General features: G+C 45.3%; 1 pseudogene; it reads left to right on the top strand.

Moving 5' to 3' along the window:
* The first annotated feature begins 5967 nt into the window (after positions 1–5967).
* LOC125410261 (U6 spliceosomal RNA) lies at positions 5968–6089 on the top strand (annotated as a pseudogene).
* Positions 6090–25337: the final 19248 nt, after the last annotated feature.

Raw genomic sequence — 25337 nt, 5'->3', positions numbered from 1 at the left:
GTAGCTGGAAAGATGGCTCAGCAGTTAAGAGCACTGGCCACTCTTCCAAAACATCTGGGTTCAGTTCCCAGCACCCACATGGCGGTTCACAACTCTCCATAACTCCAGTTTTCCAGGGATCCAACACCCTCACACAGATAATAAATGTAGGCAAAGCACGAAAATACTAAATCGTTTAAGTGTTGATTAAATTAAAGACATTACAGAAATGACATAAAGCCCAATACAGCATATTAACCACAACCTATTAAATCCTCCTTGATTCCTTCCTTTTAAAGCAAAAATTTGAAAAATACTTAAAGGGTATATGTTAAGGAGGCATCCAGAAAATAAGAAAAGACTGGCTTTTCTAGATTGTAGAGTCAACTGGAGATGGAGAGATTTCTACATCTGTTTTCCCAGCCCTGTGAACTGCATGGATGTTGTACAGCCCAGCCAATTTTGAGGATGTAAATTGATGCTGTCCCCATTTCACCAGTGAAGGATTTATTTCAGAACTGTCACAACTCACAAATGACTTTCCCTTCTGAAGTTGCAGCCCAAGATCTTCATGGAATGGCTAGTCCACAGTTTCCAGTACACTCAAAAACTTTAATGGGTTCTAATGGTTATCTGTGCTAAATGAGCAAGGACATGAACATGCCAGTTCCCTTTATTTGAATCAGAGGAAACAGAAAGCCAAGCAAAGGCAATATCCTCTTCCTGCCCAGAGGTCCTGTGGCCTGTCTCATCTAGCCAGCTGGTTCTTATCAACAGTAGGGTGTGATTGTATGATAGATACCTTTATGGATTTTATTTGCAGTTCTTGGCTGATATCTCCTTCCCCCCCCCCAAAAAAAGGCTATAAAAATTGGAATTACTTTCCCCCAAAGCAGATCATAGAAACTGTAGTCTTTGTGTCCTGGAACTGGTCATGAAAACATTTTCTGGCTTGTCCTTTACCTCATGTCAGAGAGGTCTGTCTATACCCTGGAAGAAGGAACGCTGTATAGAGGCCAAGAAGACTGAGAAAACAGACAGGCCTTGCTGGGTGTTCTCACCTAGTCTTCTTAGGGTTGGAGACACTGTTAAGTCTTCATAAAATCCCAAAGGATGGGGCTTTGCTTTTTTGTTTGTTTGCTTTTTTTTTTTTTCTGAGACAGGGTTTCTCTGTAGCTTTGGAGCCTGTCCTGGAACTCACTCTGTAGAGCAGGCTGCCTGAAACTCATAGAGATCCACCTGCCTCTGCCTCCTGAGTGTTGGGATTAATGGTGTGCATCACCACCTGGCAAGGATGGGACTTTGAGAACTTTAGTAGCTGATCAGATTTCTGGAAGATAACAGGCCTGGAGAACAGTATATGACAGAGACCTGGAGCGTAGAAACTCTGTATCCCTTTAACTGTGCCTCACTCATCCTAAGTCTTTTTGGATCCTAATGATATTCCTAATGATAAACTATAAGTGTGTTTCCCAGAATTTGGGGAGCCCCTCCAGCACATTAGTTAACTCAGAAATTAGGGTTGTAGGGAACCTCACTTTATAGACTGTTGATCAGAAACAGAACAGCCAAAGAATTGCAGCTGGCATCAGAAAGCAGAGGACAGTCCTGGGACTGAGCCTGCAACCCCTGTATCTGATGCTATTTCCCGAAAGCATCAAATTAAATTGAATTATGCTAGCTAGCCAGTGCCCTCTGAAATATTTTTTGCCTACTTGGTGTGTGAATAACACACAGAGAGATGTGCAATTACTATCAAGAGAGTTCTGTGTTGTTTTTAGTTTGTTTTCCCAAGAGTAGAGCTCAGCTACCCTGGGGCACTTGAAGCAAGGAACTGTGAAGCTCTTTATCCAGCCTCAGAAAAAAAAAAAAAAAAAAATGTTTGGTTAGGAGAAGGCAGCCTGGGGAATGGCAGGGGATGTACCTAGTCTCCCTGAAAGACAATCAGTCTGGCTCCCAAGAGAAAAAAAACTCATCTGAACAGATTCTAAAAAGAAGAAGTTAACCCTGTATGTAATAAATATGAAATTCTAGTGAGAAAGCCGAGGCATAGCTTTGGTGTCCAGCAGGTGGCGTTCAAATCTAAGGTGACCAGAGACTGCACTGGAAATGGCATGGAGAAGTAGCCTGTGAGAGACTAAGCAGGGGACTCTTTCTATTTTGTAGGGAGTTCACCCTGACACCCAAACCTCATTTCTCTTCCTGCCCTTATTAAATGTTGCCCTGTTGGGCTAGGCGCATAACTTAGTTGGCAGAGTGCTTCCTTAGTATCCACAAAGCCCTGGGTTTAATCACAAAGCCCTGGGTTTAATCCCCAATACTTCATAAACTAAACATGATATCACATGCCTATAATCCTAGCAGTTGGAAGGTAAGAGTCAAGATAAAAACTTCAAGTTCATTCTTGGCTAAATAAATTAGAGACTAACCTGGAATATGTGAAGTCCTGTCAGGCAGTGGTGGCACACGCCTTTAATCCAGCACTAAGGAGGCTGAGGTAGGTGGATCTCTGTCAGTTTGAGGCCAGTGTGGACTACAGATTGAGTTTCAGAACAGTCAGGGCTACACAGAGAAACCCTGTTTCTAAAAGCAAAACAAAACAAAAGCGACCGTAGAGATATTTGAAAAGCTTTCCTAAAGCACAGACTCAGGATTGTCCTTAGAATCTAGGTTGGCAGCCAGACAGTGGTGGCGCACGCCTCTAATCCAGCACTCAGGAGGCAGAGGCAGGTGGATGTCCGTGAGTTCGAGGCCAGCCTGGTCTACAAGAGCTAGTTCCAGGACAGGCGCCAAAAACTACAGAGAAACCCTGTCTCAAAAATCCAAAATAAGAAAAAAAAAAGAATCTAGATTGGCAGAGGGTATTTTCTCTCCTGACAATCTGGAAATGCCAGTATCTATTTTTTTTAATTGTGTGTTGTGTGTGTGTGTGTGTGTGAGAGAGAGAGAGAGAGAGAGGGGTACATGTATAGGGATGCATACATGCCACAGCAAAAGCTAGTGTCCTTTGTTTTTCAGTTTGTGTACATGGGATATATATATATGTCACGGTGCACATGAAAAGATCAGATGACAACTTGTAGGAACCAGTTCTCTCCTTCCACCATGTGGGTCCTAGGGTTTGAACTCAAGCAACAGGTGCCTTTACCTGCTTAGCAGTCTCAAAGCTCCCAGTGCCAAGATCTTTTAATTGTTTAAGAAAACAAGCATATAATGCATTGTGATTAAGTCCAAACAAACCCTTTCCCTTCCCTTCCAATTTTTATCCTATCCCCATCTCTTCTGACCAATTTCAAGTGCAGGCCCACTCAACAGCTCTCTCAATCTCTTTTGTTTCTTTGGTTTTTGTCTCTGTCTAGATAGAGTCTATATAATCCTGTCTGGTCTGAAACTCTCTGTGTAGAGCAGACTGACCTCAGACTCAGAGAGATCTGCCTGCCTATGACTCAAAACGCTGAGATTAAAGGTGTGTACCACTATACTTTTTTTTTAACCCACTAAGTCTAGTTAGTGATGCCTGAGTATATGTAAGTGTAGGATAATCTGCTGGAACATGGACAGCCTCTAAGGGTTCACATTCCCCCAACAGTCACCTGTTGCTAGTAGCTACTCAGGAATAGAACTTTCTTATCCACCTCCATCTATGCTGGGATTTCAATTGGCTTGATCTTGTAGAGGCATTATGCAAGCAGTCACAGCTTCTGTGAGCTCATATGTAGAAAGGCCCTTCATCTCCAGCAAATATTGTTTCACTGCACACATCCACTACCTCTGGCCCCTGAAATCTTTCTGCCGCCTCCTTTACAATGATCCCTGAGCTTTAGGGAGAGGAAGTGTAACCTAACTGTCCCATTTAGCACTCAACAGTCTTACCCTTTGTATGGTGTGGAAGAATTGTCTGTATTCTGTCAATCTGTTTATTTTGAATAAACACTGATTGGCCAGGCAGGAAGGATAGGTGGGTCAACCAGACAGGAAGTAGAGTCAGGGCAATGAGAACAGGAGAATGCTAGGAAGGAGGAAGCCCACTCCTCCCATTCCTGCCCAGACCACAGAGAAGCAAGATGTAACCTGTCCCGCTGAAAAAGGTACTGAGCCACGTGGCTAACATAGATGAGAATAATGGGTTAATATAAGCTACAAGAGATAATAAGAAGACTGAGCTAATGGTCCAATCAGTTTATAATCTTATGGAGTCTTCTGTGTGATTTTCTTTGGGGCTTTCCGGCTGTGGGGTATCAGGCAGGATAGAAACCCCAACAAGCCGGCCCCTCATGTTACATTTGTACATTGACCAGTTGTGGTCTCTGTATTAGTTGCTATCTTCTGTAAAAAGAAGCTTCTCTGGTAAAGAATGGGAGATGAGCTGATCTGTGGATGTGAAGAAGAGCTTGAATTGGGGGTTATTACTATGTCCATTTAACACAGTAACCGTATTAGGTTCTCCCCTAGAGCCTATCACTTAGCAAATTGTGGATATTTTATTCTTGGCACAGCTCACAGTACTAGTTCCATTTTATGGATCAAGCTTCAAATTTCAGTCAGAAAGTAATTGATCACTCCCACAGCATTTGTGCCATTAATGCACCGGTGAGCCTAAATTGTGAGGCTTGTCATTACTGTGGCTCACAGGGCTCACAGCTGGGTAAGATTGCTGATGACTTTTCTCCCGTAGGAGTCACTTAGCTCCTTCTAGTGCTGGGAAAGCTAGCCCGTGGGGCAGAGGTTCTGGCGAGTACCAACCTGAGTTCTCCATGAATCTTCAACAATAGGATCTTACCATCAAGTTCTGGAGGGTAACTGTGGTAGTCTGAAGAACAGCCCCGTAGGCTCATATGTTCTAATATTTAGGGAGTGGCAGTACTTGAAAGGATTAGGAAATGTGTCACTGGGGGGTGGACTTTGAATTTTCAAAAGCCCAAGTCAGAGCTCTTTCTCCCTATTGCCTGTGGATCTGGATATGGAACCCTCAGCTCCTTCTTCAGCACCATGTCTGCCTGCATCCCACCATGCCTCCTGCTGTGCTGAAAATGGACTTTCTGAAACTGTAAGCCAGCACCAATTAAATGCTTTCTTTTATAAGACTTGTCATGGTCATGGTGTCTCTTCCCAGCAGTAGAACACTAACTGAGACAATAACAAGGAGCTGGGCAGTAGCCTGTAATATTTGGTTGGGGGTTAGAGGACCCCACTGACCACTGAAACTCACACACATACAAATCTAAGAGTTTTAACCCAGGTCCAGCAGGTGCAGTATAGGTTCCAGTCAGGCCTCAACTTAGTACATGGGCACTTTGCTTGCCTGCACACACAAGGCCATTGCCACAGTTGAGTACAGTCAGCTGACCAAGGTGGAAGGGAGTCCACAGATTGTGTCCATCAGTGTTCCTGCCACAAACTGAATGACTCAGGTGCTCTCTCTGTTGCTTGTGAAGAAATAACTCAGTTTCTAGTTGCAAGCATCCAGGGAGCAAGAGACTAGGAAAGGGAACAGGATTCCACCTGAGGACAGTAGCAAAGCCACTTTCTACTCTGTTGGGGTTGGGGGAGCAAAAGCCTGGAATTTGGAGATGCCATTGAACTCTGGATCCTTTTGTCTCCTCTTCCCAAGTGCTAGCCCGTGCCACCACCCCAGCAAAATGTCTGCAGTCTGCCCCATATTAGCTGCATGACTGCAGGAAAGTTGTTCCCTTTTTTCTAGGCCTTGCTTTCCTGTCAAATAGATGGTATTTTTCTCCCTCCAGCATCTGCTCTTCAGATGAGAAGTGTATTCAGTCTAGTACCAGCAGAAGCTGTGTCTAAGCTCAGGAAACTGGATACCCTAAGAGTGGGGAAATAAAAGTTCTGACCTTACAGTTGCCATACTCCCACACTCTCGGTTCCCACCACTGAGCACCCGTTAAAGAGAAGTGGAGATTAGAAGTCAGAACTGCTGTCTATGTCTGTTGAGAAGGCCAAGGACTTGAGTTAGTCTTTTAAAAAAGAACAGTGCTTACTCCAACACCACACATTCTTAAGTTGGAATGATATAGAAAAGGTAAGCGAGGCCTAGAAAAAAATGGCCCCCGTGCAAGGGTGACACTCAAATTCATGATAGTTCTATATTTTTTAAAGATTTTTTTTATTAATTATGTATACAGTGTTCTGTCTGCATGTCTGCTCCTGGCCAGAAGAGGGCACCAGATCTCATTACAGATGGTTGAACCTCTGGAAGAGCACAGTGCTCTTAACCTCTGAGCCATCTCTCCAGCCCCAATAGTTCTATTAAAAAAGAAAGAGAGAGAGAGAGAGAGAGAGAGAGAGAGAGAGAGAGAGAGAGAGAGAGCTGCTGTTGCAAACAGAGACTCCAGACTCCGGGTACTTGTCCGGGGGCCTCCACTGTGTAGTGTGTTAAGTCAGACTCCGCCCTGTTCACCTCCTAGAGCTCCCTTTGCCACTCTCCACCCTCTCACAATCTCATTGACTAGCTTTGTGCACTTGATCCTTGGGAAAAGACCTGCGCTGGACTGTTGCCTTTGATGAAAGGTTACATTCCCTTTACTTGCCCTCCAGTAGAGCTCTACTCCCTCTGCACAGCTGAGCTTCCACTTGGTAGAGCTTTCCCTCTGTCCCCAGGCTTAAGAAGCCATCCCATGGCAAGTGCTGAGAACAGAGTTCAGGAAGATTCCAGTATAAGAAATAACAGTTTTCTATTCTCACCACCCTGGAAAATCTTCAGCCTCAAGGAAGAAAATATGCTCAGAATGATTAATATCTCTTTCATCCAATTGCTTCATGTTCAGTATCAAAGGAATGTCAATTTTACCTGTTATTTCTCCCAGCTGTTTTATTTTGCTCTTTTTGTGGGATGGGGCAGTTGGTGCAATAATTTGAGGCAAAATAAGTTTAAGGCATGAGCCTTCCTTTCAAGGACTGTGTAATCTATGCTAGCATTGGTGTATAATGTTACACCCAACTCTGCTTATGTAAAACAGTGAATACTCTCTCTGTGTCGATGGAAAAGCAGCTGGACTATAACTTTGTTGGTAGAATGTTTACCTAGAATACATGAAGTCCTGGGTTAGATCCTCCATTACCAAGTTACTGGGTTTGGTGGCATGTGCCTGTAATCCCAGCACTCAGGGAAGTTGAAACCAAAGTCACAGTAGAAGCAGGCAAGGTTCTTCATGATACCTAAGATTCTGTGCTCAAATAATTCAAGAGCAGAGTAGCAGGGTGGTTCCGGCTTAGTCTCTTTCACAAAGTTGCAGTGGTATTTCTCTGTGTCTCAGCAGTTGCTCCCAAATAACCACAAAGAGGCTTTATATTAGTTACTAATATTCAGCTGATAGCTCAGGCTGGTTACTAGCTAACTCTTTTTTAATTTATTTATTTATTGATTGATTGATTGGTTTTTCGAGACAGGGTTTCTCTATGAAACAGTCCTGACTGTCCTGGAACTTGCATTGTAGATCAGGCTGATCTCGAACTCAGAGATCCACCTGCCTCTGCCTCCCAAGTGCTGGGATTAAAGGCGTGTGCCACCACCGCCCTGCTCTACTAGTTAACTCTTATATTTTAAATGAACCCATATTTATCTACCCTCTGCCATGTGGTGGTACCTTCAATATCTCACATTCATCTTGTTTCTTTCTGCGCCTCTCTCTCTCTCTCTCCCCCCCCCCCCCTCTCTCTCTCTCTCTCTCTCTCTCTCTCTCTCTCTCTCTCTCTCTCTCTCTCTCTCTCTCGACTCCTCTGACTCCACCCTTCTTCCTCCCAGCATTCTTTCCCCCAAAAGTCCTGCCTAGCTATTGGCCAATCAGCTCCCCTCTCCCCAAACAGGATTTCTCTGTGTAACAGTTCTGACTGTACTGGAACTCACTTTGTAGATCAAACTGTCCTTGAATTCACCAAGATCTGCTTGCCTCTGGCCCCAAGTGCTGGGATTAAATGCGTGTGCCTAGTACTGTAGCTCTGTAGTGGAGTTTGAAATCAGGGATTGTGATACCTCCAGAGGTTCCTTTACTGTACAGGATTGTTTTGACTATCCTGAGTTTTTTGCCCTTCCATATAAAGTTGAGTACTGTATATCAAAACAAGTCTGAGATTCCATGTTACACCTGTAAGAATGTCCAAGATCAAAAACACTGATGACAACTTATGTTGGAGAGGTTGTGGGGTAAAGGAGACACTCGTGCTTTGCTGGTGGGAATGCAAACTGGTGCAACCCCTTTGGATATCAATGTGGCGATTTCTCAGAAAATTAGGAAACAACCTTCCTCAAGACACAGCAATACCACTTTTGGGTATATATCCAAAGGATGCTCAATCATGCCACAAGGACATATGCTCAACTATGTTCATAGCAATTTTGTTTGTCATAGCCAGAATCTGGAAACAACCTAAATGCTCCTCGACTGAAGAATAGATAAGGAAAATGTGGTACATTTACACAATGGAGTACTACACAACAGAAAAAAATAATGACATCATGAGATTTGCAGGCAAATGGATGGATCTAGAAAACAGCATAATGAGTGAGGTAAGCCAGACACAGAAGACAAACATCATATGTACTCACTCATAAGTGGCTTTTAGACATAAAGCAAAGAAAGCCAGCCTACAATTCACAATCCCAGAGAACCTAGACAATAACGAGGACCCTAAAAGAGATATACATGGATCTAATATACATGGGAAGTAGAAAAAGACAATATCTCCTGAGTAAATTGGGAGCATGGGGACCATGGAAGAGGGGTTGAAGGAGAGGGGAGAGGAAGGGAGGGGAGCAGAGAAAAATGTAGTAAAAAAAAAAAAAAAAAAGAAAAAAAAAGAAAGGTGTGTGCCACCACTGCCCAGCACATAGAATTCTTAATGTTGATTTTTGTTGTTAATATGCTCTTATTTTGTACAGAAAATATGTCTGTCATATTAGAAAGAAGACGAGTTTGAATACTGACTCTGCAATTTAATAGATAGGCCACAGTTGGTATGGTGATACACACCTGGAATTCTAGCACACAAAAGGCTGAGTTCCATACCAGCCTGAGTGATATACTCTTGTCTTTAAAAAAAAAAAAAAAACAGTGTCAAGCCAGGTGTGCTTTAATTCCAGCACTTGGGAGGCAGAGACAGGTGGATCTCTGAGTTCAAAGCCTGTATGGTCTATAGAGCAAGTTCCAGGACAGTTAGAAACCCTGTCTTGAAAAACAAAACTAAATAAACAAACATATAATACCAAGTTATGTAATCTTCCGTGTTTTCAATATATTCATCTATAAAACAGAGACTTATTTCCAAGACTTGTGGGGAGAATTAAAGTGATAGATATAGTGTCTGCATAATAACAGTGCTGAGAAGACAGAAGTCCACTCAAAGTCTGAGGTCTTTCTGAATGTGACCAGACATCACTGATCTTACCCAACACTCCACAGCACAAATCACAACACTTATCTCTTCTGCTAGACCAGGTTCTGGAAGGTAAAGGTTGTTTTTACATCCATTTTCCCATGGACTAGTACATTGCTTGATTAGTAAAATATAATTTGAACACATTGCCTTTAGAAAAAATTAACAAGCTGAGCAGTGGTGGCACATGCCTTTAATCCCAGCACTCGATAGGCAGAGGCAGGCGGATCTCTGTGAGTTCGAGGCCAGCCTTGTATACAGAGTGAGTTCCAGGAAGGCTCCAAAAGCTACACAGAGAAACCCTGTCTCAAAAAAAGAAGAAGAGGAAGAAGAAGAAGGAGGAGGAGGAGGAGGGAAGGGATGTGGGGGAGAAGGAATGAAGAAAGAAAGGAAGAAAAGATTCTATGTAAGACTGGATGTGATGGCGAATGTCTTTAATCCCTGCATTTGGAGACAGAGGCAAGCAGATCTTGGTGAGTTCTAGAACAGCCAGGGCTACATAGACCATGTCGCAAAAAAGAAAAGAAAGGGAAAGGAAAGGAAAGGAAGGGAAGGGAAGGGAAGGGAAGGGAAGGAAGGAAGGAAGGAAGGAAGGAAGGAAGGAAGGAAGGAAGGAAGGAAGGAAAGAAGGAAGGAAGGAAGGAAGGGAAAAAGAAAGAAAAATTCTATGGGTAATGTGGGACAATGGTTATTGGTTAAGAGCACTTGCTGCAAGGCAGGGTGGAGGACTAGAGAATGGCTCAGTGGTTAAGAGCACTGACTGCTTTTCCAGAGGTCCTGAGTTCAATTCCCAGCAAGATGGTAGCTCGTGACCATCTGTAGTAGGATCTGATACCCTCTTCTGCCATAAAGGCATGCATAATAGAGCATTCATATACATAAAACAAATAAGTAAATCTTTAAAAAAAAAAAAAAAAAGAGCACTTGCTGCCCCTCCAGAAGACCATGTTTATTCCCATCTGTAACTCTGGGGATTCAATGCCTTCTCCTCTCCTTGTACCAAGCATGCTCATGTAGTGTACATAAATGCAGGCAGGCAAAACACTTATACACATAAAAATAAATCTTTTTTTAAAAAAGAATCCTCTGTAATCTTTTCATAAAATACTTATAGTTGCTTCTGTCAAATGTACATTCAGATGAAATCAATTTCTAAATTTCACAGGAACTCTATAAATACCCTAGGTAATTAAGTGCTAGACTGTGCAGTCCAGATCACAAGAACAAGGCTTAAAAAGAAGGGGGCTGCTAAGAGTTAAGATGAACTGAGGAACTTGTGCAGGGCTTCAGTGGCCTGGACAACAATAAGGATAACTGTGCATTCTAGACCCTGGAACCACAGAAGCAAGGCTGACAATAATTTGGATACATTAGTGAGATAATGCCGTGTCCTCTATCCACATGATGAGCTGGAAAGTAGCTGTGGGACTCAGGTCTGAAGACCTCGAACTCACCAAGGTCCTCCTGCCTCTACCTACTGAGTGCTGGGATTAAAGGCGTGTGCCACCACTGTCCAGCCCATTCTTTCTCTTTGTTATTGAGATGAGGTCTCACTATACGGCCAAAGCTGGCCTGAAACTAGTAATCCTCCTGCCTTAGCCTCCCATGTGCTGGGATTATGCTCAGCTCACTCTCCTTTTCTAGAAACATATTCCAATATTTCATCTCCATTCGCCCATCTAATCTTATTGTCACCTTGCATATCAAGAGGCACATGTTCAATGCTAGACTGAGGGGCTGTACCAAAACTTCTAGTCTCCTAGAACATAAGAGAACAATTTAAGGAACAAATAGACTAAACATAAATGAAAACGTGTTTGCCTTATCAAAGTGCAAGTGCCGTACCATATAAGAGCCATGAAAGCCCGGAAGGGGATGCCAGGCTGGATAAAATTACCTGAAAATGGACCTTTCCCCCACTAGTAAGCAGTAAATGGAATGCTAACCAAAGCAAATCAGGAGATACTATGGGGTCAGACAAGCTCCAACAGCCTGGACCCATGCCAGAGGAAAAACCACTGTCTGAGTTGCTACTGGACTTCCTGCCCTCAAACACCTGCCCCTCCTAACATACGCACTCAATCCAGTGCCTCCTACTCACCCTCCCCAATCCCATGGTGAGGAGGCATGCCCAACACAGGACAACAGACTTTGAAGTTCTCAGTGAGAAAGGTCATCCAAGCCCTGGCACGGTAGAGGGTCACAGGAGAAGGATGTTTCCCAACTTTAATATTCTGAGATCCTCATCTCATTCCCCACTCACTTCTGGTTCTACTCATCTAGAACATCTGGACTTCTCTGAAGTGAGCAGTAGTTGAGTGAGCAGTGCTTCTCTGAAGGGATCAGTCTTCTAAGCATGCTCAGGTGTTTTTGTACCCGAGGAAGAATTCGGCAGACTGAGTGTGGCTGAAAGTCTTGTCTGGGATGAGAAATCTCCAAGTCACTATTATTTTGTTGGGATTTTTCCTTGGAAGGAACAGGGTCTCCCTGTCTAGACTAAGCTGATATTGAAGTGGCAGTGATCCTTCAACTTCTGCCTCCCGAGTGTTGGAATTACAGGAGTCTACCAGCACACAAGACTTTCAAACCCACTTTCACTGTGACCCCACACACCCATCCCTTCCAGCCCAACCCTGACCTATCACCCTGCTGATTCCCATTCCCAGTCACTGCCTCTCTTCAGCTCCAGCGCCCCACCTCCATCCACACACTCCTCTGGCAAGCTGACTGAACTGTTGGCTGGAAACTAAACTGAAAGCGGAAATGGGCAGTTGGGAGGTGTGATTTATGCCTCTGACTTCACCCCAGGCTGGAGCCCAAAAAATGCCATCCTCTAAATGCCCTTTTGGCAAATTTCCTCTCCCTCAAAAACCTCAGGCTCTTCTAGCTGGTCACAGGTCATCAAATAAAGCACCTCACCACAGTCCTAGCAACTGGTCACTTTTCACGCCTCCAGCTCCTGGGCATTGCAGTCAGGGAAGAATGTGTTATCTTTACAAATCGCCGCAGGAGGCAAAGGCTCCTATCAGTCCCAAACAGCAGGGAAGTCCCTCTAATATCTAATTTCCTTTTCTGCCATTGAACCAGTAGCTGGTGAAAACAAAAGGAATTTACTCTCTCAGAGTCAACTTTTAGTCTTGCAAACTTAAAACATCCCCAGCCTAATAGCCCCATTTCCATCTCTGCATACTTCTTTCTCATGAGGCCTGATGCAGTGGTGCACACCTGTAATACCAGCACTGGCCAGCCAAAGGAGAACCTTGAGTTTGTGGCTAGCCAGAGCTACACAGTGAGATCCTTCTCAAAATGCCAAGAAAAAAAGTGGGGAGGACGCTATCAAGGCGTTATATTCTGCTGTCAGTAACATGGTGTGGGCATCCAATTTCCCTCTCCTCCTCATCCTGGAAACCAAGCCCATCCCACCCCAACAGCCCTCCCTATCCAGAATGGATCCTACTGGGATGCAAAACTCCCTTAACTTCTAGAGATGTTCCTTCACCAGTTAGAAAAAGTTCCTCTGAAACCTAAAATCTTCTTTCCTTTTCTTTCTTTCTTTTTTTTTTTTTTTTTTTTTTTTCCCTTTTTGACAGGCAGAGGCAGGCGGGTCTGTGAGTTCCAGGTCAGCCAAGGCTACTTGAGACCCTGTCCAGTGAAAAAGGAATGGGGGGGGTTTTAAATTAGGTAATATATGTCACTGTTTAGTTTCCTAAATGGTATTTAATAATTTTGGTTGTTCCCATCTCCATAGAGGGACCTAGAGATTTGCCCTTCCCAGATGGCCAGAGCTGTGTCTCATTTCAGTCTCCTTGAATAGGACTTACATTCTAGGTTTTAGTTTTTGAAGGCACAGGGTCAGATGAACAAGTGGGCCACCCTCCATTCACTTCTGGAGTCTGGCCTGCCTGGCTGGCGGCTTTCCCTACCATCCCCTACAGAGCCCTGAGCTCATCATGGTTACCAAGTATTTGTTTGTTCCTGGCCCCTCAGAAGGACTTGGGTCCTGGTTTTCCCCTGAGTTTCTGTATAAGAATCTGAATGTATTGGACTAAGATGGAAGCCCTAATGCTCAGCTAGCTTAATCACTCTCATTTAAGAAAGACAAACTTTGCTCAAGTTGGAACTTCTAAGTGCCTGGATCCATCCCAGTGGTTCCTGTCTGTTCTCATGGCTAGGAGAATTCTCATCCCCCTTCTTCCTTTCTTCTTCTCTGTGGGCAAAATAAGTCATTATTTTCGACTACCTAGAACACAACTAAGGGCTGGAAGGGGCCCCGGAAAGTCCTCCACTAACAGCCTTTCTCCCTCCATTCTCCCAAGTGTCCCCCAACTTTGATGCCTGCCCTTGTGTTCCTTTCCTGACATCCGCCCCCTGTCACACTTCATTGACTTCAGCGCTAACCTGTACATCGTTTGCTCATCACTGAACAATAAGTTATTGTTCTCTTGATTTCATTTGCCAATATTGGTTTTGTTTTGGAGTATGTATGTGGCCTGTGTGTGCCTATAGTGTTCATATGCAAGTGCACATACATGTGGAGGCCTGAGGTTGGCTTCTGGTGTCTTCTTCAGTTGCCTTTTCCCTTAAATACTGAAGCAAGGTCTCTCACTGATCTCAGAGCTGTCTGGTTAGTCAACTTTTCCAGGGATTATCTGGCTTTGCCTCCTGAAGGCTGGGATGAGAGGGAGGTTGCCATGCACACCTATGGCTATAGCTTTTATATGGGTAACGGGAGTTCCTCCTAGCCTCACACATGTACATACAGTGGGTAACGGGAGTTCATCCTAGCCTCAAACATGTACAGTGGGTAACGGGAGCTCCTCCTAGCCTCACACATGTACAGTGGGTAACGGGAGCTCCTCCTAGCCTCACACATGTACAGTGGGTAACGGGAGTTCCTCCTAGCCTCACACATGCACATACAGTGGGTAATGAGAGCTCATTCCAATTCCATACTACATAATAAATGCTTTACCCTCAGAGCCAACTCCCCAGCCCCAGCTTTGTTTTTTTGAGTCAGGATCTCCCTAGGTATCCCAGACAGCCTGGAAATCACCAACCTTCTGCTTCAGACTCCTAAATTCTGGAATTACAGGCATGCACAACAATGTCAGGCTATATGTTTGGTTTTTTGTTGTTGTTGTTGTTGCTTTAAATGACTTTGAGTGAGGTGCCTTTAATCTGAAGCAAAGACATGCCAAATTCTGAGTTTAAAATCAACCTGAACTACAATAGTGAGTTCCGGCCACCAGAGCTACAGAAAAAAAAAAAAAAAAAAAAAAAAGTTTGTCTTGGGGGCTGGAGAGATGGCTCAGTGGTTAAGAGCACTGCCTGCTCTTCCAAAGGTCCTGAGTTCAATTCCCAGCAACCACATGGTGGCTCACAACCATTTGTAATGAGGTCTGGTGCCCTCTTCTGGCCTGCAGGCATATATGCAGACAGAATACTGAGAATACTGTATACATAATAAATAAATAAATCTTTAAAAAAAAAGTTTGTCTTGGTGGTGGTGGTGGCGCAGGCCTTTAATCCCAGCACTCAGGAGGCAGAGGCAGGCGGATCTCTGTGAGTCAGCCTGGACTACAGAGTGAGTTCCTGGATAAACTCCAAAGCTACACAGAAAAACCCTGTTTTTCATTTTAGAATAAAGTTATTTTGTTTATAAAAATAAACAATAAGATGAGTGAAATTTAGGTTTTTTTTTGTTTTTCGAGACAGGGTTTTTCTGTGTAGCTCTAGCTGTATTGGAACTCATTCTATAGACCAGGCTGGCCTCAAACTCACAGAGGTCCTACTGCCTCTACCTTCTGAGTGCTGGGATTAAAATCAAGTAGCTAGGGTTGCTTTTCTCCAGTGCTCGCTGGGGGTCTAGAGCTCACTGGCTCAATAAGCCAATGATACTCTTCCAGAAGACTCAGCTCCCAGCACCTACAGAGGTGGCTCACAAGAGCCTGTAACTCCATCTCCAGGGGATATGACAACTTCCTCTACCACCCTCAGGCACCCACAAACAGACCCATACACAAAATAAAAAATAAAAATTTTCTTAAAATTATTAATGGTTCTCTTTGGGAGTGTTTAATCAGAATCTGTATCTATCTTTCCAGACACCCGAAGAGTAGACTCTGTATAGTAAGCACACTAGAGTGGCAGAGTCTATGAATGTCAGCACCCCTGTAAGCCCCGTAAGAGATTTCCTATACTGTCCTGGGGAGGGCCAAACACCCCAAAGCCAAGCTGAAAGCTAAGACAGGTAGCTTCTCCCAGACTGTTTGAGTTAGAATCTACTTTTCTACTTACTTTAAGCACATTAATTATCCTCTATGTGTCTCAGTTTCTCCCCTTGTGGGATAAACAAGAAGACATCCCTCATACAGGAACAATACCAACTAAGCTAATTCGCAAAGAGCTCTTTGAATACACACTGGTGCCAAAAAGCACGGGCTATTATTATTTTGGAGTCAATAGTTCCAGGAAACTGTTTCCCCAGCCCCACCCCATGCAGACCTGGGCCATGTGGCCCATTCCCTGTATCTTCATGGGTTCTTATTACCCTTCTCCAAACCTGCCCATATGGTCCCTGTGCAATCTCACCCTTTTTCAGCTCCCTTCTATCCCTCTGGGCCCCAAACCTGGGCGTGGGGAGAGGCAAAGAGGAAGAGAGGGGAAAACCTGGCTATTTTAGGGCAGAGGAACTATTGGAGGAACTGGAAAGGGGGGAGGCAGGGAGTGGACCTAGAGTTGGGAGGCTCCTTATTGGGAAAGGTCCTGTCTGATTCTGAGAGACAGAGGCCAGGCCTTGGCACCAGACCAAATTCAAAGAGCAGGCTCCAGGTCCTAGTCCTAGTCTCAAAGCTAGCTCCAGAGAAGGAACAAGATGCCCTTTTGCTTTGAACCCTTCTCCAGACAGTCCCCTACCCCTGCTAACCAAACCACAGCTATTAAAGGAGCTAGAACCAGTAGCTGCAAGATCCTGTGTGTGAACCAAGTAGGGAGGAGGCTCCTGTTTCTGGACCATAAGATCAAACACTGCTTCAAAAGTGCCTCTCTCCAGGACACTGCCCCCACTCCACCTCTGGTGTCCAACAACTGACTAAGTGCCCTCTTGCAAGAGTTAAGCCAGTTCTGGGGAAAGTGCTGGGCGGGGGAGGGGGACAAGGGTGAGTAACAGTTCCCACGGGGATGGGGTGCCCATGACTAATCAATGAGAGAGTGAGAGAGAAAAGTTACATTCCTTGACTTGTAGGGCAGTGGATGGAGGTGGGAGGTGGGGCAGGGGCAGATTGAAACAAAGACAGCCAAGTAGGGATACAAAGAGTGAAGCTAGGCTGAACTGGGCTGGGGTACCTTCTGGGGCCTGTTCTTCACATCACAAGCCAAAGGAGAAGCAATCCCAGGTAAACCACACATCCAGGTCAGTGCTTCCCATCCCTGGCAAAGGAACTCTCCCTCCTCTCAGTTCAGGGATACTAGCTTTGAACAGGGTGAGGAAAGGATGCAGAGGGATCTCACTAACATTCCTCAGTTCCTGACTCACCCACCCAGGGGTCCCTTGCCCAAAAGACCGTGCACGGAAAAACTCTGCTGCGCAAGGTTGAGAGCCACACTGGGAATATAAGAGCGGAAATGAGCTGGGAGCCAAGGTGCTGAAGCAAGGAAGGAAGCCAGTCTGCCACCACAAAGGAGGCAGGAAAGAGAGGGAACAAACAGCCGAGTGCTTCCTGCCCATGCAGCCTCCAGCCCCCTCCACTCTCTGCAGCATCTCAGTGCCCCCAGCAAAGACAGGTTTAGATAGGCCTGGGGGCTTACACCTGTAATCCTAGCACTGAGAGACAAAGCTAGGAGAATTACTCCACTTTTGCCATCAACCTGAGCTTCTCGATAACTTCTAGGTCAACCAAGGCTACATAGCTAAACCCAGTCTCAAAAAGCCAAAACCAAACAAATAAATAGCAAGCATTCAGCCTTCATGACAGGAGCCCAGTTATTCTCCCAGAAGTTCCTATGTATGCTGCTAGTGAGCTGCCCCCTCCCAAATCTGTGTCTCTCATAGCCCTCCTGTTTCTGTAGCTGAAAGAAAGCAGTCAGTCGGTGGGGTACACGCCTTTAATCCCAGCACTTGGGAGGCAGAGGCAGATGAACCTCTGTGTTTGAGGCCAGCCTGGTCTATAGAGTGAGTTCCAGGATAGCCAGGGCTACACAGAGAAACCCTGCCAAGAAAAAAGACAAAACAAACAAACAAGCTGAAGGCTAAGTGAGGTTAGGGCTGGCTGGTGAGGAAGCAGTTGTCAGAAAAAAGTAGTCCTCATCTCAAACCTGCTGCTTCATCTCCCACTAAGAGAAAGCAGAGGGGCTGATACCCACACAGCACCCCCAATTTTGGCCTGTTGACCACTCAAGTCACAGAAAGCCCATCCTAGTAAACACTGATACAAGCATATACAGTTCAAAGCCTGTGTGTGTGTACACAGGTTACATACACATTCATATCGCACAGGAACCTCACCCAAGCTGACTGGTACAAACAGTGGGCATTGAAGCGGAGGAATGAAGAGACCTGTCTGTCTGGGACCCACAAACAGGTCCAGCATTGGCTCTTCTCCAGGCTTAGAGCCCTTTCCATACTCCTCCCCAGGGACTACAGCCTGCAGAATGAAGTGAAAAGGATGACTGGAGGCGTGTAGGGTGCTCTGGCCTGCAGCCTGCTTCCTGTGAAGCTCTGTCAGCTGCCTGAGTTTCTGAAGTCCTGCCCCGCTCCCTGAGGTGATCATATGGAAAATGTCCAGCTGTGGTTGCTTGAAGAGATGAGCTCAGCCAATCTGAGTGGGGCTAGGGGCTTGAACTCAGCGTCAGACTTTCCACCTCAGATCTACCCCTCCTCCCACCCCCATACACCACCCCTGGGATTCAGGAGCAGGAAAAGGGCCAAAGGGACAGTTGCATCACTGTCTCAACCTTGGCTTGGAGGGGGAGGGGCACTGAGCAGAGAGCAGGGATACACCTCCAGTCTGTTATCCCTGCCTGCCACAGATGGTGAAAAGACCAGGAGAGCTGGACCTGAAGAGAACAGACAAAGACACTAACCTACAAGTGAAAAGTGGGGAGGAGAAAAGTGACCAGAAATCTGTGCCCAAGAGATAAAGTGGTCAGGAGGGTTGAAGACCCAACAAAGAATAAGAAGGACCTAAAAACGACAGATGACATAGAAAATTAGGCCCTTCTTGGAGAGAAGGGGATTTGGGGATAAAACAAACCAGGTGGCCTACTTCCTGCCTCCTCAGAACTGCAGCTGCCTTTCGGTGACCAAGGGACAATTCCTCACCAACTGCTTGATTTGAGCTTTTCCTTCAAGCAGCTTCCAGAGTTCATCTGCTTACCACACTTGAGGACCCCACACCAGTCTACCTCCCTTTTCCTCCTGTTTCTTCTCTTCCTCTTCTTCTTTCTCCTCTCTTCCACCATCTTTTAGTACCTCTGTTCTCACTTCTGTTTCATACACCACTTGTGCTTCTCCCTTCCCAGCCATGCTCCTTTTCTCTGAGCCCTCTCTCCGACTTCCACTCTCAAGTAAGGCTGGTAGTGCAAGCCTTTAGTCCCAGCACTCGGGAGGCAGAAGGATGTGGTTCTCTGTGAGTTCCAGGGCAGCCAGGGCTGCAAGCTGAAACCCTGTCTGAAAAAAAAAAAAAAATAACAACAACAAAGTCTGCAAGCCAGCTCAGCTCCCTCCTTTCTCCAGTTCACAGAGCTTTGTATGTTCAGTCAAAGAGTTAGATCGAAGGCCCTGTGGCTGTCCCTTGCAGACTTTGGTGTTCACAGGGAGGAACCATGGGTTTTGACCTGAAAATACCACCACCACAGGCTTGTTTAGCTAGCTCAGATGCTCAAAATGAGTAAAGTGAGTTGCAGAAGACATGAGAACCTCTTTCTCTTCTGTTTGGAGGATGACAGGGTCTTGCCATGCAGCCACATCACTTCCCCTTCTCTAGCTGTTTCTCTCTGATGGCTTCGCCATTTTTCAAAGACTCCCAACCTGATAAAAACTTCCTTTCCGCCTCCTTTTTTCACTCCCTTCTCCTCCTCTTGGTTTTATTTCCCTGCACCTCCCAGTCTGATCTTCCTTCTTACTCACCCTTCTTAGAACTTCAGTAAGTTATTGGTTTACAGCTGGAGAGCAGAGTGGGACCTCCAGTGGAGAGGTAAGGCCAGCCATGGCAGCCGGGGCTGGAAGGAAGGGACCTAAATGAAAACCCAATTTTCTTACCTTTCCCTCCCCTGTGACACAGTTCTCCATCTGACTCCCCCAATTTTCCCCTCCAAGGTCAATCTCTATCACATGCCTCCCCCCTATATTGGAGACTTAGAGATCCTAGCCCTACCCTTTATCTCCAGAATTAGATTTTATGGGATACATTAGTTAAATGTTGATCTGAACCTGAAACAGGAAGGCCTCTGGCATTCAGCCTGTAAACTGGGGGACAGCTGTTGAATGGGATCTCAGCCAAAGGGTCAGGAAGCTCATGTTCTTCCAGAGGCTGAGGTAGGGTGGGAGGAATGGGTGCTGGGTCTTTGCTATATAAGTTTTGGTGGTAGTGGTGGATTTGGGGAATTTTGTTTGTTTTCTGTTATTGTTGTTTTTCTGGGTTTTGTTTTTGTTTTTGTTTTAATATTTTTTTTTCAAGACAGGATTTCTCTGTATAACAGCCCCTGGCTGTCCTAAAACTCACTATGTAGCCCTGGCTGGACTGGAACTCATAGAGATCCTCCTGCCTCTGCTTCATAAGTGCTGGGATTAAAATCTTGTGCCCATCAAAATGACTACAGCTAAACATGGTGTGTTGCCCTTTGGCAACTATAAAAAGGGACCTTTCCCATCAAGTGTCCATGGCAGCAATGGTCTTCTTAATTAGTTAGATTTAACCACTTCCCAATATACTTCAAAATACTGAACCTGATTTTAAAAATTCAGTGTTATTTGTGAAATTTTACTTTTCTTTATGTATGTATGTGTGTTTTCTTAAGATTCATTTATTTATTATGTATACAGTGCTCTGCCTAAGTGTATGCATGCAGGCCAGAGGACACTACCAGATCTCATTGTAGATGGTTGTGAGTCACCATGTGGTTGCTGGGAATTGAACTCAGTCCTCTTAACGTCTGATCCATCTCTCCAGCCCTGTATGTGTGTGTTTTAAAAGAACACAAATGTGCAGCTGACTGTGGTAAGAAACACCTTGAATTCCAGCATTTGGGAGGCAGGGGCAGGCAGATCTCTTGAGTTTGAGGCCAGTCTGGTCTACAGAGTGAGTTCCAAGACAGCCAGGGCAACACAAAGAAACACTATCTTGAGAAAAAAAAAAACTAATTACCTCATATGTATGAGTCTTTTCCCTAAATGTATGTGTACAATATATATGCCAGGTGCCTTTAGAGGCCAGAAAAGAATGTTGGATACCCTGAGACCAGAGTTACAGAGGCCTGTGAGCCATCAGGTGAGTACTGAGAACTAAACTCAGGTCCTCTAGAAGAGCAGCCGCTGCTGTTAACTCCTGAGCCATCTTTCTAGTCCCTATTTATTGGTTTTATAAAACAGACTTTTGGGAATGGAGACAAAACTCAGTGGAAGGCTAATTGCTTAGCATATGCAAGGTCCTGGGTTCAATTTCCTACACCACAAAATAAACTATAATAAGGAGTTGAGAGACGGTGACATGCTCATCAGGCAAGCTTGAGGACCCAAGTTCAGATCCCAAGCAGCCATGTAAAACGCTAGAGTTGACAGTACAGATTTTTAGCACTGGGAAGTTGGAGACAGGAGTCCTGATGTTTACTGGCCAACCAGTCTAGCCAAATTCTTAAGCTTCAGATATAGTGAGACTGAGACTCTGTCTCAAAACTAGATTGAAAACAATTGAAGAAAATACCCAATATCTGTCTTTATATTTCAAAAAATGCACATTCATGCACATACACACAGAAAATAAACAAATGAATTGTTTTTATTTTAATTTTTGTTACTTTTTAAATTTTTAATTTTTTTTTTTGTTCTTTGTGCACTGGTGTTTTGTCTGCATGTGTGTCGGCGTGAGGGTGTTGAATCCTGGAATTACAGACAGTTGTGAATTGCTATGCTGGGAACTGAACCTGGGGCCTCTGGAAGAGTAGTCAGTGCTCTTAATTGCTGAGTCATCTCTCCAGCCCGTGGTAGTCTTTTTGTTTGTTTTGTTTTGTTTTGTTTGTTTTTTGAGAAAGGGTTTCTCTGTGTAGCCCTGGCTGTGCTGAAACTCACTTTGTATACCAGGCTGGCCTCGAACTCAGAGAGATTCCTCTGCCTCTGCCTCCCATGTGCTGGGGTTAAAGGTGTGTGCCACCACCACAGACAAATAAATGAAAGAATCTTATAAGGCTTGACTCCTCCTCCTCCAGCTATTGTTCTAAAAGAAAGGGAGGGACACACACACACACACACACACACACACACACACAATCTGGGAGTGCTCTATCATTGGCCTCATGAATTCTAGCCTCGGAGGCAGAGGCTTTCTGTGTTACCCTTATGCAATGCTTGCTGCAGCAGACAGCTGGAATCCTTGTGAGGTCACTGTAAACCCCATGACTCAGCGCTGAGATAGGTAGCACTCACTGAAGGGTAAGGAGGTCTACCTATTCTTAGCCTTTCATATGATTCCTAGAAAACAAATGTGCTCATTGTAAGGTGATGATGGACAAGGAGGATCTGGAACCAAAGAAGTGTGTGTTTGGGGTGAGTAGAGAGATGTTAGTGACCTCCTGAGGAGGATTTGTTCTTGAAAAGCAAGCGGGGCCTTATCTCCAGCTTCAGCTTCATCACACACACACACACACACACACACACACACACACACACTCCTACCAGATCGGAAATATTGTCATCTCTATAGAGCCATGAAGAGCTGTAGCTACTGAGATGCCTGGATTTGGGGCACAATCCCCGGCTTTCTTGCCAAACTTCCTGACAGGGCCCTGACAATGTTTCAACTTCCTATCTTGACTGGTGATCGTTCCACAAAGAGCTAGAAATGGCAGGCAGACTTGTGGATGAAGGAGGGAACTCCTGGCTCATCCACAGCCCCTTGTAGCCTCAATCGGATGTGCACTGGGAATCCTGGTGCTCCAGGTCCCTCCCTGATGGGCTCCAGATGTGCTCACATCTGGGAAGGCCATCCCAGGAAGCTGACACTCCCACTTATAGCTCCCACCCAGAGTCTCTCCCTTCAGCTTCCAGGCCTTCAGCTAAGAAATGCCAGGCACTCCTTTCTTCTCCAGAGGTAGGGACTGTAGGCAAAGGGGGAACAATGGGGGAATGTTTAGGGTGCCCCAGGAGCTTATCTTTCTCTTAACTTTCTATCTGGGTTATTACATTTTGCTGTAGAACTCTGGTGACTCCCAAAAGGGCTGAGAAAGAAAGAAAGAAAGAAAGAAAGAAAGAAAGAAAGAAAGAAAGAAAGAAAGAAAGAAAAGAAAAACTGAAGACAGTTGGAAGGGATGGTACTTCCTTTCACTGGGCAACTTGTACCTGAACTGGTCTTTTTTTTCAGTGTCCTTCAGTCCTACCCTTCTCCATCATATTCATCATTAGTCCCCATCCCTCCATCACTGCCCAGTCCAGGAAACTCCCAGTCTGGTGTCTGCATAAGTATCGAGTCACTGTTTCAGTCACTAGGTTCAGAGTTCCACAGCCCAAGAGGACCTCAGCACTATCCCCCAGCACTCGTCCCCTGTGAACACTTTCATCCACCCCCTCCTCCATCCTGAGCAAAGTGGGGTGGGAAGGAGAGTGCAATCTAGGACTCTTCTTATTCCACTTCTGGGACATGAGGAGGGGTTTCTCCTGGGACAGACGGGTGGGAGTGGTAAGTGGTGACTCACAGATGATGGAGCCATCAGTTCCCCTAAACAGAGACCTGAGTCAGGGCAGTGACAGCCCTTGAGTTCATAGGGCTTACTCTTGTACTTTCCCACTTCCCTCTCTTACAGACAACAATGCCCCAACTTCGGCAGGCAGGCTTCTACGACAGGGTTCCTGTTCTGCAGATCCGCCTCCCCTCAGCCTCATCCTCTTTAGGGGCGCCTTTCCTTCCTCCCATGGAGATTTCACTCCAGCTCAGGACCCAATCTCTCCTGTCTCCTTATTCACTGAACTGTGTCATCTTTTTTGAGAACATTAAGTCTGAACAATCCCTCAAGTAAAAGAGACTGTTCTGGCCAGAAGCCAGTAACCTGGGGTCTCCGGTAGTGAACACCCATTTCTCCATGTTTCCGGAGCTGGAGAATCAATCTGTCCTAGCACACCTATGGCTCATTTGTGTTTCAATTATACCAGAGAAAGGAGGGTTTTGGGCGAGGACAAAGGGGGTTAGTTATGGAGTTTTCACTTTGTTGTTGTTGGGGTTTGTTTTTGTTTTCTTGTGGTTGTGCTTTGGTTTGTAGAAACAGGATTTCACTGTGTAGCCCTGGCTGTCCTGTAACTCATCCTGTAGACCAGGCTAGCCTCAAACTCAGAGATCCCACTGCTTCCCACTCCTTAGTGCTGGGATTAAAGCTGTGCCACCACTAGGCTAGGTTATGGATTTTTCAAGAAAAGTTTCACTGTGTAGTCTACACAGGCCTGGAACTCACAATCCTCCTGCCTCAATTTCCTAAGTGCTAGGATTACAAGCATGTGCCAGTAAGCCCAGCTCAGAGCCCTTCATCCAGACAAGCTTTCTACAGCCCCCTAACCCTAACCCTACTTCTTAAACTCAGTGCTCTCCATTTACAGGCATCTGAGAATCTGGAGGAAACTAAGAAGTCTTACCCCTAGAGAAATCACACTCAGATATAGAAACCTTTCCCTCTGGGTTGAATTCTCAACCCACCCCCAAGGACAGCAGGTCTAGATTTGATCCTGCTCCCCATAGGGCACAGTTTTGGAGAGGGGTAACACTGGTGAAGCAAGCCTCAGAATGTGCTGGGATGCTTTGGGTGCTCCTCTGCCTTTCTCTTTGTGTGATGTTGCTAGCTACTCCTCTGGGTTTCCTAACAGTAAAATTAGAGCTGCCATACACCTTCAATGCTGAGCCTTCGGAAAGATTAAATGGAGAAACAGTTTAAAACTCAGCCCAGAACCCAGCATGTGTTAGATAAGCCATTACTGTTTCACATCCCAACCTGGCTGTCAGAGCTTCCCATGACTCCTGACTTCAGACTTTGTATCTGCATCTGAATTCTTCTGTGGAAATTCACTCTTCTGCTTCTAAACTTGCAGCCTTCAAGGCAGTCAAGCTGCTGACAGCAGGAGCTTGGTGAGTGTCCTGGTCTTGTCCTTCACCCACTGTGTCTCCATCATGGAGCATACTATGATTAATAATAGCCATCACAGCAAATCATTATCACTGAGCCGTAGGACAGAGGCTGCCAGAGATGTCAGATCTGAGAGGGGAACCAGAGATAAACAGAGGCCCTCAGACTGACCAGAGAGGTGAGACACAAAGCAGAGAGAAAAGGTTGAGAGGAGACTGAGGACCCAGGCAGGGGCTCGGAGGAGAGTCATGGGTTTAGAGTCAAAGCACCCAAGTCAGGTTGAGCTGGCAAAATGGTAAAGGTACTTGTTACTCCAAATTTGATGAGCTGAGTTTGATCCCAGGAATCCAAATGGGGAAATAAGAGAACCAACTCCTGAAAATTGTCTTCTGACCCATTCATGTGTGTCATTATCTGTGCATGATCCCACACACAAACAGAAAACAACTGCAAAAAACAAACAAACAAAAAACCAGCCCTCAGGTCCTAGACTCTCCATAATTAGCCATGTGACCTAGATCAAGTCATCACTCTCTAGCAATTTTCTCTTCTGAAGAAGATCGGATGGATAGCCTCTAGGGATCCTCTCTAACTGGCCTGGAGGAGTATGCTGAAGCACCTCCCAGCAGGAAGAAATCCCAGTTCAGATTCAACAA

This window comes from Myodes glareolus, chromosome 19, assembly GCF_982192425.1.
Source record: "Myodes glareolus chromosome 19, mMyoGla1.1, whole genome shotgun sequence".
In the NCBI taxonomy this organism is placed as follows: domain Eukaryota; kingdom Metazoa; phylum Chordata; class Mammalia; order Rodentia; family Cricetidae; genus Myodes; species Myodes glareolus.
The sequence above is the reverse complement of the archived record's forward strand: the minus strand, read 5'-3'. Positions and strand labels throughout refer to the sequence as shown.